The sequence below is a fragment of the Photinus pyralis genome, unplaced genomic scaffold (genome assembly GCF_008802855.1).
Source record: "Photinus pyralis isolate 1611_PpyrPB1 unplaced genomic scaffold, Ppyr1.3 Ppyr1.4_LG4, whole genome shotgun sequence".
Classification (NCBI taxonomy): domain Eukaryota; kingdom Metazoa; phylum Arthropoda; class Insecta; order Coleoptera; family Lampyridae; genus Photinus; species Photinus pyralis.
In genome coordinates, this window is record NW_022170511.1 from 39,825,159 (window position 1) to 39,838,450 (window position 13,292).

Below are 13,292 nucleotides of genomic sequence, written 5' to 3' on the forward strand. Positions count from 1 at the left end.
TATTGAATCGCCGTGAAGTTTAAATCAATCAACTTAAATGTAATTTGACGCCGATTTAAGCAACACGCAAAAGGAAATGGCGATTTTCTAACTCTAATCTTGCTTGATTCATTTATTTATACAATCATTGTTGTTGAATACAATTTTAAGGTAAAGTTTATTGTTCAAACAGGCACAGCCCAAATTACAACAAATGCACAACACAATTAAATACGTGTGCGTCAACGATTATTAAGAAAAAAAAATATAACAATTGTTGTCGTATGGTTAAACTTAACATTAACATTAACTGATTGCCTGACTGAATGTAAAAACTTAACTAATTCCAACAAATACTGCAATACCAGAGACTACCAGTAATGATGTCTGGAAGAAAGTCGGAGCTATATCTGGAAAAAACAGCTGCAGTCATCCGGTGTTTTTGCGCAATTCCGATGGAATAATTACCAATAAACTGCAAGACATAACTAACATAATTGCAGATCAGTTCTATAAAGTCAGTAGCTCGTCAAACTATTCCAACACCTTTCTAGATACCAAACCTGAAAAATAAGCAGTATTAATTGACTTTAACACAGATGATATACAGAACTGTAACGTACCTTTTACTGTAGAAGAATTGGAGGCAGCAATCCGTAACACCAAGTCATGTTCACCGGGAGAAGACGCTATCCATAACCAGATGCTTCGCTTCGCCACTGTAGTTCTGAAATGAAAAATACCATCTTAAGATTCTTCAACAACTGCTGGAATGATTCTACCTACCCCTCAGAATGGAAGCAAGCCATCGTAATTCCTATACCGAAACCAGGAAAAGATCCGTTGCAGGCACAAAGTTATCGCCCAATTAGTTTGACATCTTGCTTGGGAAAACTGCTAGAAAAAATGGTTAATGTGCGGCTACAAACATTTCTCGAAAGCAATAACGTATACGTGCCTTACCAAACTGGTTTTCGGAAAGGACGGTCAACGGTAGACCATCTGGTCAAACTGACAGACAGAATTCTGAGCATTTGACAGTGGTGAACATCTGGTTGCGGTCTTCTTCGATATAAAAGGTGCTTATGACATGACTTGGAGATATGGAATATTGCAAAATATGTATAAAAACAATCTTCGAGGGAATTTACCTAAATTTATAAAATCCTTTTTAGAGGATAGGAAGTTCTGTGTAAGAATCGGCGATATCAACTCCAAAGAGTATGTTTTAGAAAATGGTGTGCCGCAGGGGTCAACACTCAGTTGTTCCCTGTTCGGCATCGCCATAAATGAAATAGCCAAAGGTGTTGAGGAGTCAATTGATAAATGCTTATACGTAGACGATTTAATGGTTTGTTGTTCTGGTAAGACGGTTGGCACAATAACTCGAAACCTACAAACGGCAATTAACATCATTTGTCATAACGCCAATGCTGTCGGGTACGTGCTGTCGGAGGAGAAGACAAAGGTTGTTCACTTTTGTCGACTCCGTAAGCCCCACTATGACCCCGTTTTGTTTATGAACAATCGTATAATCAGTGTTGTCCAAGAAGTCAAGTTCCTCGGACTTACCTTTGATAGGGAATTACGATGGTCAAAGCATTTGGAGAATGTTGCGGCTACATGTAGAAAATCGCTGAACATTATGCGAGTTCTAGCTCATCATAGGTGGGGAGCTCACCCTAAGACCCTCCTAGATATTTATAAGGCCCTCATCCTGTCAAGGATGGATTATGGATGTGCAGCGTACTCTACATGTGGCAGTAATACTTTGCTTGAGAAACTTGACAAGATTCAGAACCTGGCCATTCGCTACTCTTTGGGAGCATATCCAACAAGTCCGGTAACATCGCTCCACGTCGAGGCAAATATTCCCCCTCTAGCTCTACGCCGGAAACAGATTGTTGCAAACTATTATATAAAAGTAAGGATAGATGATAAACATCCAAATTTTATATCACTTACTGATGCAACTACAATTGCTCGGCTAAATAGATGTAGATCGGTAGGTGTTAGAGCTAGAGAGGTACTAAACTACCTCCAACTGGATAACGTTGACGTCACGAATATGTCATCTATTGCACGACGTGAACTTGTGAAGACGAAAATTTATGAGCGGTGGAGTGAACAGTGGTCGGAGACTGATACGGCTTTGAAGAGGATCAAACAGAGTCTGGATCCGCTATTTTATATCGACGTTGGGCGTTTGAACTTGATCAGGCTGTACAGACTCCGGCTGGGGCATACTGCCCTCACTCATGGATATTTGTTGGCGGGCGAAGAACGGCCACTATGCGAACAATGTGGTGTTATTTTAACACCACATCATATTATTTCTGTCTGTCCGCAGTACACAGATGTACGTGTGCTCTTTAATATCGACCCTGCATGGGAAAATAACTTTAAAAACAAAGAGCAATGTAAAAATACTCTTGCCTTCATCCAAAGAATTGGTATAGCAAATGATCTGTGATATTTTTAAATTGTTGGTTAATAAATGTAACTAGATCCGTTTCTGTCCCATTGTACTTATATAGTCATCTTTTTCTGTGTAAAAGTATGTATAAAGGCGAATGGCCCTAGAAGCCGAAGCCTCAGGTGGGGTTTTAGTGGGTGAGAGCCCCACACTACTCCGGACTTTTCCATCCGGAGTGTGCATAATGCATTTCCCCACCTGACAAAAAAAAAAAAAATGTACAATTGAAAATGTCGACTGCATTATTAAGCGGCGGAGCAATGCGATGCAAACCTTATAGGAGAATAAATTGATGATATCCGTCTGTCCGTGGTTTGTGCCGTAAAAAGTTTTCCAGCAGAACATACCGTTTGGAAATTATTCCGATTTTTAGATGTTCTGCTAACTTCGCACACTTTTGTCGGCACAAATCTCGAGACTAGGTGGGTTGGTTAGTGCTTCGTTTGTGCCGGTTTGTACCGTAAAAAGTTTGCCAGCAAAACATACCGTTTGGAAATTATTTTTAGAGGTTCTGCTAATAGGCCAGTCATTGAGGATTTTTACCTGGAAATAACTCGGGAAGTACTGAAATTTTGTATGCTTGAGTGCGTAAAACTAAAATTCAGAAAATTCGAAACTTGCCGCCGGGGCTGCCATTTTGCCAAGATGGCCGTCAAAAGCGGTTTTCCTCCGATATTTCCAAAACTGCGCATTTTACGAGAAAATATGTGGTGAGAAAAATTAAAGACACGAAAATTTCCTAAAATGTACCTTGCCCAGAAAAGCAGAAATTTTTAATAACCCGTGGCGTATATTTTATCCAAATAATTCATTAATCATTTAATTAATTAATCTAATTGATTAATCAATTAGGCTATGATCGATTAATTTTAAAATTTTATTTTAGTCCTCGCCATCTTCTATGGTGATAGACATGTCAATTTTTAAATTTTATTAGTGAAATCAATCAGTTATATTGTTATATTCAAGCCCTTTAAGCCAGCATTATGGACTTTATTTGTTTGATATGTGATTATTTATGTTAATTTTACGTTAAGAGCGTCATACCTATAGCACGTGATCTTGCACGTGACTAATTGATATGCAGCTCTAACCACACCATCACGCTCCTACGCAAGAACACCATGCGCCACTGTTTCTCTTTCTATATTCCTGATGACGAGCACTTAGCACTTACTTTTGGTTACCTTCGTTAGGCGGCGCCACTTCACAGTCGCTTGAAAGGAAAATTTCTTTTTTCCATTAATAATAATAAAATACTGCCTTGAAGTTATTGTATTATGGACTAAAATCTCTAAAATAAATTACTATAGCATGGAATGGTCAGCATAAACAGTTTCCATGATAGACGATGAATTAGAAATAACATTAAAAAAATTTCAGATAATTCTTTCAACGCATTTGCCCGTTATTTGCAAAATCCCATTACCTTCGGTGTATAGTCGTCTTAAGTACGGCTATTTTGATGTTCAATGCTGTAATCTACCGGTTTGGATTCCAGTGTCAAGCTTTTAAATGAGCATTTGAAGTTGTTCTTTAATCAATTTTCATATCAATATAAAAAAATGTGTTTTTCAAAACTTAACTTTTCCGCACGGTAGCATCTGTTGAGACCCTGCACTTTCCTTTTATTGTATTTACTTCTCATGCATCGCTTCGCCTTTTATTGAACGAAGTATCTAATCGATGTGGCAATTTACTACATGGATGTTCAATTTGATTTACCGTTAAAATTTCACAAATTGTCAACAAATAAGAAATTTACTTTTGCATGTGCGCGAAAGAAGATTTTGATATGTTTGAGATAATCGATCTATTTGCCTTTAGTAAAGGATGCTAATGTTAAAATCTCAGTAAGATCGGTCCATAAGTGGAATGTTACTTGTGCGCATGCGGAGAAGAATACGGCCTACCAGTTTGGAAATTAATAGGTGCCGTATCCACACGGCAATGACTGAAAAAACAAAGAGTCTGACACAAGAAAGTAAATAAAAAATTATAGAAACTTGAGAACAAAATAAAAGATTGTTTTTCATAGCCTACTGTAACTTAAAGTGATAGTTTAAAAAAATCGCATAGAAAACCAATATCATTCATGGTGTGTTATATTTTTACCAGGCGGTGTGACGCAAATCAGTTTAGGCTGGAGTGCGTTACTATGGATCCCTGGTTCGAATCGGCGTTCGGGCATAGATATTTGTAGACGTATAGTGGGTTGGGTTGGTAGAGCAACCTTGGAAGAAACCCCGCCCACTCAAAAATAACAGCAAAAATAAAATAAAAATAAAATAAAATATTATGCTACTTGTAGATTAAAATATACAAGGTGTTCCACTAAACACATGAGATTAGGTCCGATATGTTTTTTCCTGACTCCGTACACTTATTTTGTATATACAACGGCAGAAATTAGGGATTCTTATCTATTTCATGTATTGCAATCGGATTTAGAAGATTTGAATTTATATAACAGTTATCCCCTGAGTTCTTTACCATTTGGAGACCCAATCTGTAACTTCAATTATTTTGCATTAGGTACAACACACCGCGAAAGGTTGTCATTGAAAAAACGAAGCTGGCACACACGTTCTTCTCCAACACAAGGATGATCTTATATAAACAAACCATCTGCAAATGTATGGCATACAATTACCAACAAATTAGACAATGAAAGTGCCATCAAAAGCACACTACACTTGTGTGAAAGCTACAATATTAAAAACGTGCTAGGAGTTTTCACACAGTCCCTTTTTTGGTCAAACTTTTTACTATAGATTCCGGCACAAAGATAACATTAACCCATGCGAGACATTAACATTATACCTACTTAGTTTCAACAGTATAGCGACAAAAGTGTACGAGGTTTCCAGAACATCTAAAAATTGAGATAACCTTCAAAGATAATGCTTTGCTGGCAAACTTTTTACCCCACAAACCGGCACAAACGTAGCACTAACCAATCCACCTAGTCTGGAAATTTGCGCCGACAAAATTGTGCGAAGTTATAGCAAATATCTACAGTCACATCTAAAAATCGAAATAACTTCCAAAGGGTATATTTTCTCGGCAAACTTTATACAGCACAAACCGGCACAAACGTAATTTGTCTAATATGTATCGATATTCCTTTATCGACTGAAGAAGGAGAATCCGATGAATTCAAAGAAGCCGACGTTGATCCCGAAATAGGGATAAAAGTATTCGGCATTGAAAACAGTGACATTAACGAACCGCCAGGTTCGTCAGGCCTGCGTAAATAGAGAATCTAATGTTACTTAAAATTAATTGATCATAGACTAATTGATTAACCAATTTGATTAATTAATCAAATGATTAGGTAATAAATTATTTGGATAAAATATACCGCCACTGGTTATTAAAAATTTTTGCTTTTCTGCGTAAGGGCTAACTTTAGTGAAAATATGTTAACTACATTTTTTGTAGGAAATTTTCGTCTCTTTACTTTTTCTCACCACATATGTTCTCCTCAAATGCGCAGTTTTGGAGATATCGGCGGAAAACCGCCGTTGACGGCCATCTTGGCAAAATAATAATTGAGTTACTATGCAACTTCTTGTACAAAGTTGACCAACTTATATAATCTTATACATCACAATTTGTGGCAAATAGATAACCTTCCATGCCATTAAAAAAAAGTGTAGTTTTGTGCTGTGACAAAAGGTAGGTATGCACTTAAGTCTTAATACTCTTAATTATAATTATTCGCTTTACTCTAAATTATGTTGCCTTCAACTGCGTGTAAATGAGGGTTAGGTAACATTGACTTTGTTTGTATTTGCAAGTTCCATTGTAAGTTATGATCATTTGATTAGCAATTTGTTAATTTTTATTTGTTGTTTAAACTCATTAAAATCGATTAGCGCTTTCAATATTTGGTGGACGAATAGGCCTTTTTTGAATGTATTAGCGTTTCTAGAGGTATATGCCGACGTTATAAAATTACTTGCGTCATTCATCTCTAAATACAACTTTAGTCTACCGGATCCAGGGCCCTAGATAGGTAAGGTTAATTAGCAATGCATACGAGCCGAGTTGTTGCTTGTTAAAGGTTAGCTCTTGTTCGTCAAACTGTAAATTAGAGAGTTTCACAGTCAAATAATGGCAAAACCATGTATTTGACGAGAAAAACTTGTAGAATATTTTTTAAAGTATTTAAAAAAGCCTTTCTTCTTTTTTTAAAAACAAACTTTAGCATAAAAGGTAAGTGAGTTACGATAAAAACAAGGTAGATCCGTAATTTTTTCAGCAAAAAAATCAGCGCAAGCAACCCCCTAATTACCACCCTAATTAAAATTAGTCCTTCCCCATTTCCAGTTTTCTTTAAATTATTTACGTGTTATTAATACCTTCTAGAAGTGTGAACAGTTTAGAAAACTTAATTTTGAAATAATTGAAGATAAAAGTGAACAACGAATTTCTGCAATTTTGGGAAAAACGTCCTTCCCTTTAAAATAACTACGACAAAAATTCAGTGAGATATAGACGTTTAAAATTACCTTGTTTTAGCCCTTTAAGTTCACCCCAATTTTAAAACTAAGGGTTTTAAATGGATTTGATGTATATAGATAGCCCTGTAGCTTTTGTAAAAACCTACAAAATGGTTGTTTAAAAAACGAATCACAATTTTTTTCGAACAATTCTGAAAGCACAAATCGGAACATGATGATCTACATGACTGGGATATATTTCGTATAAGGTTCACAGATGATCAACTGTTTAATGTTTATATCAACGTTTGATACATCATTTGTCAGTAGGTTGAACACAAAACTTTGTTCGAAACGCACACCGAACAATTGTCGTCAATAATAAATTATTAACATTTTGAGGGTAAATAGCATTTTTAGCGCATTTCCACAAAAATAAAAAAAAAATGCGCTATTGTGGCCACTTTGTCCGTCCGTCCGTCCGTCCGTCCGTCCGTCCGCTAACTTTGCGACGCTACTAGTTTTTTTTCTTAAGAGCTATTGTTCTACTTTTTTCGCTATTTGGTTCGTTATGGTGTCGAGTCTTGTACCAAGGAAGGAATTTTTCTGTACCGCTTACAAAAAAAGTTATTGTAAAAAAAACAAAAAACCGTTTTTTACATGTTCCATAATTTTACACTTTTGCCGATTATTAACGATCCTGGAGATCGTTTATAATTTTGCATTGCTATCTGTCGCCTGCCGGTTGGTCTCTCCGTCTGTTCCTTTGTCTGTCTGTCCATCTATCTGTCCGTGTGAACGATAACTTTGTTTAGAATGTTCGATCGCTTTTACATCTCCGTTAGTTATGAACTGAATTGCATGAAATTCAATATGGGCATAGATTTAGCCATATAATACGCAATGCCAAAAGTTGAATCAAATCGATTCAAAATTCACAGTGCCCTTTTCGCATCTCGACCATTTATAAACCGAATTGCAAACTTTTTTACTTATAAAAGTATTTGAATGAAATTTGATACATAGGCACTTGAATAAAGGAAAATCAAACGCCAATTTCAAAATTTGGTTTTGCGCATGCGCAGTGCCAACTTTTTTATTTATGGAAGAATTTAAACGAAATTTGATACATAGGCACTTGGAATAAAGAAATCGAGCGCCAGTTTCAAAATTTTCTTTTGCGCATGCGCAGTGCCAACTTTTTTATCTATGGAACCATTTAATGAAATTTGATACTTAGGCGCTTGGAACAAAGGAAAATCTAACATTAGTTTTAAAATTTAGGTTTGCGCATGCGCAGTTCCAACTTTCTTATTTAGAAAAGCATTGAAATGAAATTCTTCTCATAAACTGAAATTGAAGTAGCACGTCAACAATGGATTGCCCATGTGCAACGCTATCTTTCATATTTGTGGCCGGATTTTTACGATTTTAACAGAAGTTGCATCTTACAAATGGGAAATGAATGCAAGTGGAAATGCGCTTTATGTAAATCGTTTACGATTACTTTTTAACTTGTTTAACTTATCGTGGCCTATAAAAATTGCTTTAGCGCAGTAGAGGTAGCCACAAAATATGAGTTCATAAAGAAAGAGATGCCCTGTCATGCTCACCTTGTAATGTAGAGCTATATTGGTATGTGTTAATAAAATTAGTAAGGAATCTTCCATTCTTAGAAATTGTGGGGAGCTTCAAAACTTGATTTTGCACTTAATATAAAAATAACAATTCTGACATACGTGTCCTGTTAAAAAAGAGTGTAGACTGTTTGAATTGCGCGGGCCCAGTTGATTCCAAGGAAATCCGCTTGATTCCACCATCATCGTACAAATCAGCTGATTACAAGGCAGTTGATTGCAAATATGATTATTTGTTAATTAGCTACGCGGTTGTATATAAGAGTGCTTTCTTTGTTTGGAGTGACTTAAACGAATTGAGACAAACTCAAGTGAAACTGTTGGCTCAAAACAGCTCATGGCGATGTTGCTATGAAGCGTGCGAAATGTTTAAGTGCATGGGCGTATCAAAGATGGTCGTCAGACGATGAGCGTCCTGGACGTCCTTCCACGTGATCTGACGATTCACACGTCGACAAAATCAACACCCTGACTCGGGCAAACGGACGTCACCAGAGAGCTTACTGAATACTGGGATATCAGTTAGAGCATGCTACCAGATTTTGACAGAAAAATTGAAAATACACCGCGTTACCGGACGAAGAAGGGCCATAAACCCCATTCATTGCGAACTTTCAAAAGAAGTTCAATCGTCACAGTAGGTGGGTGAAACGTCCCTCAGACAAAAAAAAGCTCGCCAAGTTCGTTCCAATATGAAGGTGATTTTGACAGTTTTCCTTGATGCTCAAGGCGTAATCCATCACGAGTACTCCCCTCCCTCCCTCCAAGGCCCCACAGTGAACCAGACATTGAAGTTCTTATACGTCTACAGCAAGCTATCCCAAAAGGGATAAGTGTGTACATCAGGGAGGTCCAGACATGTAACTTCTAAATTAAGTAAATTTTGTTTTATGACGTCAGTCTACATATTTTTTTAACAGACCTCGTATATGTATCGTATGTGATATTATGGTCTAAGAGCACAATACGAAATGGTTATTTGCATCACTATCAGAAGTGAAGAAAAAATATAGCTACATAGAATATAGAGGTGGGGGACGTACGTCATAAATTTCAAATAGTACATCAGATACCTTCAATTTGCAAATTTTAGTTGGACACCCTATCTGATTAGTTTTACGTTTTGTACTAAACACTTTAAATTGCCTTTTATGCTCGTTTTAATAATTTGGGGTAAAATTATCACGTAATGAAATGTCTTTTTAACGCCGGGTTTTGTCTGTTACTTCATCCTCGTGAAAAATCCGAGATATTCACGTCCGGAAATGTGAAATTAAATCAATTATTTTCTCCGAGTTTCAACCTAACTCTAACTTTTGGTCGTGCGCTACAATTGTGTTTTTCATTTCGCTCTAAACCCCCTCAAACACAATTACAACGGTGTAATTAATTTCGCCAGAATACCAAAACGAAATTTGTTACAACCAGTTAGATTTGTGTATTAAACGCGGACTCGAAGAAGAATGACTGTATGCAAATTTAACAGTAACTAATTTGTCGGCTATGAGTTTGGTAAACTGGAGAAGTTAATAGATTTGTTTTCTAAGGGTCAATTGGCCAGCATGTAAAACTTTAGGACAGCTGTGCTCTTTAACTGCTACCCGCGTTTGTCAATGACTGATTGATTTTAGGTAGTTTCAATCGATTCTTCTGTTCGTTTGAGAATATATCGACAGAATGATAAATTGAAACGCATTGTACCACTGCTCCTCATTATCACATTCACGCTTTCGATTTCCTTTTTAAACGCAATTCTACTGTTCTAAGATTACTAATATGAGAGCGCCATATATTCATAATACATTGTGCAATTAGTATAATTACTTAGCCGATGTGCGTGCTCCAAGAGAATTGTTTCTCAGTGTCTCTGCTTTCTAGTAATAAGGCTAATAAATTAAAAATTCTACTCCTCTGTTATAGTGGCAAGCCTAAGTGAAAACTGAAACGCTAGGTTCGCGCAAAATTTATTGGCAACAGATTTAAAATTCTTGTAATTTGCGGGATAAGCTTAATTAACAAACTTTGGAATTGCTGCCCGTGAAGTATAACCATCTCCTTTTATTACGAATTGTGCTTTTGCATATGCAAATTGGCCATTCCTTCCTCGGCCGTAATTATATCCGCAGATGATCGAAGATAATTAAAAGTGCACGTGCATTTGAAAAACAAAAGCGTACTACTGTCGCGTTTCCGTGTTATATTATTGAAATTGCTTTGCAAGAATCCACGTCTATTTCACAAGAATCGTAAACCGATTAAACCCCCTCATCCTAAACTTTATAGGGATTTAGTTTAAAATTAGTTAACAAAGTATGTCTCGGGTACTCCGGGATGCAAGGTGCCAATTATCTATCCAACAGTTTAAAGCGTATTACGTAGTTTACTGTTAGGATCTCTAGGGCAAGCTAATTAACAACTAACTGATTAACGATATTAACTCTATACACAGTTTATCCTGCAATACAATGGTTAAACGTGAGCGATTTTCTTCTATTTGCATATTTGAAAGCCTTCGGTTGGAAAGCATTGCAGAACCGACAACAAAAGGGTACCCAACTTTCATAAAATCAAGCATAGAGGTACACAATACAATCGATGCTAATGAGGATGAAGCTTTTGTTTTGAAATTTGTTGTTTATTTTTTACTGCCCAACTTGGTCCAGTCATAACAATAGCTTTATATTTTACAAAAATGTAAAAGCTTTAATAATCGAATTCATGAATATCCCTTAAAATTTCGGTTTTGGTGATTTTTCTTTAATTGTCCCCTATCAATCTCAAACGGTGGTGCACTGTATTCCCAGACAAACATTGTTCATGATCAGGGAATGCAATACCGGGATCGCGGGATCTCGAAATACCGGGATCCCGCAGCATTTTTGCGGGATTAATCCCGCACATTAATGGATCCCGCGGGATTTGCGGGAGTGAGGAATTTGTCGACCAAGGGGACGGCTCTGTTTGCTTTGTTAATGAAACGCATAACGGAGAAATTATTTTTAAAATAATTGTTAAACTTTTTTCGTTAAAAATGCACTATGATTTTTGAGGCACTTTAGAAGTTCACCTATTTGTGCTTTACAGGTGATTTTTTTGAGTTCTAAGTTAGCCTAAAGGTACTTTTTTGTTGAATACTTATTGTGATAATTAGCGATTTATTTTAATACAGAGGTTAACCGCACAAAATTGTTTATTTGCCAATTTATTTAAAATTTTGCGGGATCCCGCAAATACCGGGATTGAGAATTTGCTACGGGATTGCATTCCCTAGCTGTAACGTTTGAACTAGTAGCCCAATCTTGAAACTGTTTGAAATTATGGATTCTACAGGCCACGTTCTATAAGAAAAAATTTTTCCGGGTCGATCTGAGACATTTTTTTTTTCGGGCCAAAAAAGGCAGTGTATAACCTTCCTTTTTTCCAAAAATCGACTGCACCAAAATTTCTCGGGAAAACACTTTTTCTTATTAACTTTGGTGCGTAGAATCCAAAACAATTCGTACTTTTTCGATCAGACTTCTCAATCAAAAGTTATAGACTAGAAACCAATTTCGCAAGAAAATTCAAAGGGCTGTAACTTTTGAACTAGTAGCCCAATCTTGGAACTGTTTGAAATTATGGATTCTACAGGCCACGTTCATTTCATTTCATTTATTTATTCGTTGTTGCTTTACCTTATAGTAGGTGGCAACACCATGTCCCTTATTCATACAAACAATAAACTTAGCACAAATACTAAAATTACAAAATGTATAACATATTACCGACACATTTAAAAAACACATTAAAAGATTCATTCTAAAATTGTGACGAACATGCAATAAATATTTTGAAAGGTTTGAAATGTTTAAGTAATCTATAAGAAATAGTACTTTGTGTACCAAGGCGGGAAAGTGGTTGTTTTCCGGGGCGAAGGAAGATATGGCCAGGCGAGGCGCAGCCGAGGCTGGCCACTTCCTGAGGCCCGGAAAACAACTTTCGTGCCGTGGTGCACACAATATTTTTTATCCTATACACTTACATTTAAAATTAATCCCTCAACAACGTCCGATCACAAGCGCTTGAATTTGGATTTGCTTTAACGCGTCAACGTGCACGCGTTTGTTTTGTTTATTTCCACGTTTCCTGATGACTACGCGAAAAAAATTTTACGAAACGGTGCAATCTAAGTGGGTCCACGAGTATATTTTTTACTCGTAGATTTACCCCTTTCCCTTATAATACAGTTCAACGCAAATTCAAATTCTAGCGCGCTTGCGACTGCACAGTGCGGAGTCACCGAAGGGAGTCACGGTGCAACAGAGCAGAGATTCAAGTGGAGAATACCGATCATGTGCGAACTGAGTTGACATTTCCGGCATTTCACTGGCGCGTGATTATTTCCTTAGAAAATAACGGGATTTAAGGGGTTGTAATTAATACCAGGCGCATTTGAAATTATTACTGGTCTTGTGTATTAACAAATGTGTTTTAAAATTGAATGTGTGTTTTCAGGGACAAAATCACACCGGTTACATTTTAAATCCTTGACAGGATCCATGTCTTGTCAAATGTTAGATGCTTTTAAGACTGGATTTATGCTTAGCGACGAAAGCGCAATGGGCACACTTTAAATCCTTGATGATCTTGTATTTTAAAAAATGTGTTTTATAAATAGATTTATTCATTCCTTACAGTCACACTGGACACATTTGAACTTCGGGGTAGTCTCGTATGTTAAAATGCTACTTATTGCGGATAAGCGGTGTTCTA

At 36.7% G+C, this 13,292-nt stretch overlaps 1 long non-coding RNA gene across 1 annotated transcript; it reads right to left on the reverse strand.

Annotated features, from left to right (window-relative positions):
* Positions 1 to 258: 258 nt before the first annotated feature.
* LOC116168958 lies at positions 259 to 691 on the reverse strand. The gene is made up of 3 exons (XR_004144886.1): positions 603 to 691; positions 448 to 542; positions 259 to 389 (listed from the first exon to the last, which is right to left on the reverse strand). It is a non-coding gene; the product is annotated as an uncharacterized LOC116168958 (long non-coding RNA).
* Between the last annotated feature and the right edge of the window lie 12,601 nt (positions 692 to 13,292).